Here is a 265-nt window from a genome sequence, read left to right on the forward strand (position 1 = left end):
GTAGAAAAGTGTGTAGGTAATTATTTGCAAAACTGTGTAGTATTTTGCAAATAGTGTGAGGCTCAGAATGTGATTATAGTTGTGCAGATCTGGGCTGTTGTTTTGCTCCTTGAGTGTCAGGTTTCACTAACTGTGTGTTATTTGACATTTTTGTGTTTGAAGCAATCGGAAAAAACTGTAATAAGGGTTTTGGTGTAACTGTTACTGCTATATAACAAACATTGTGCTTGTTCTAAGCCTTGCAACGTCATCAGTCAGTGGGTGG

Source organism: Hypomesus transpacificus, unplaced genomic scaffold (assembly GCF_021917145.1).
Source record: "Hypomesus transpacificus isolate Combined female unplaced genomic scaffold, fHypTra1 scaffold_143, whole genome shotgun sequence".
Lineage (NCBI taxonomy): Eukaryota > Metazoa > Chordata > Actinopteri > Osmeriformes > Osmeridae > Hypomesus > Hypomesus transpacificus.